This window comes from Petaurus breviceps, unplaced genomic scaffold, assembly GCF_028583685.1.
Source record: "Petaurus breviceps papuanus isolate PSGF00001 unplaced genomic scaffold, PetGlider_PUasm1.0 90879, whole genome shotgun sequence".
Classification (NCBI taxonomy): Eukaryota; Metazoa; Chordata; class Mammalia; order Diprotodontia; family Petauridae; genus Petaurus; species Petaurus breviceps.
In genome coordinates, this window is record NW_027187368.1 from 1461994 (window position 1) to 1462648 (window position 655).

Below are 655 nucleotides of genomic sequence, written 5' to 3' on the forward strand. Positions count from 1 at the left end.
TCTCTGCCTTTAATTAATCAATAAAGCAACAAAATAGTAAATAGTGCAGAACTTAGGCTTTTGGGAAAGGCAGAGATGACAGAAATCTGGAAAAAAAGATATGCTCTTTAATCTTAAGAAACTTGCAATCTAATTGGAAAGATAAAAAACCCACATTAAAATGTGCACAACTTTGTTGAGTGCTGTATTATTTGATAAGTCCTGTCCCATCTGGATCCCAGTTTATTCATCTGTGACATGATTTTGGAAAGAACAATAAAAGGAAAGAATTCTGTTTAATCATATAATTTAATTAATTATAATTAGAAGGCATAGCCCCAGAGGAGACCTGAGGAAATGTGCTTCCCTCATTTCATTGAAAAGGTGAGGAACTATGGGTGTAGAATTTTGCAGTCACAGTCATATACATACATGTATCAACTACTTTTGTTTAAATGTTTTTTTTCTTTTTTTATAAAGAAAGCATTAATGTGCATAGAGCAGAGTTCAGGTGTTCTGGGATACACTGAGGTGGGAATTACTACAAGCCACTTCTGTTCCTCCAAGTAAAGGGTCAAGTGTAAGAATTCACCCCAAGTTCCTCAGATCATCTAGGTCAGGTGTGGGGAACCTATGGCCTTGAGGCCAGATGTGGCCCCCTGGGTCCTTGAGTGTG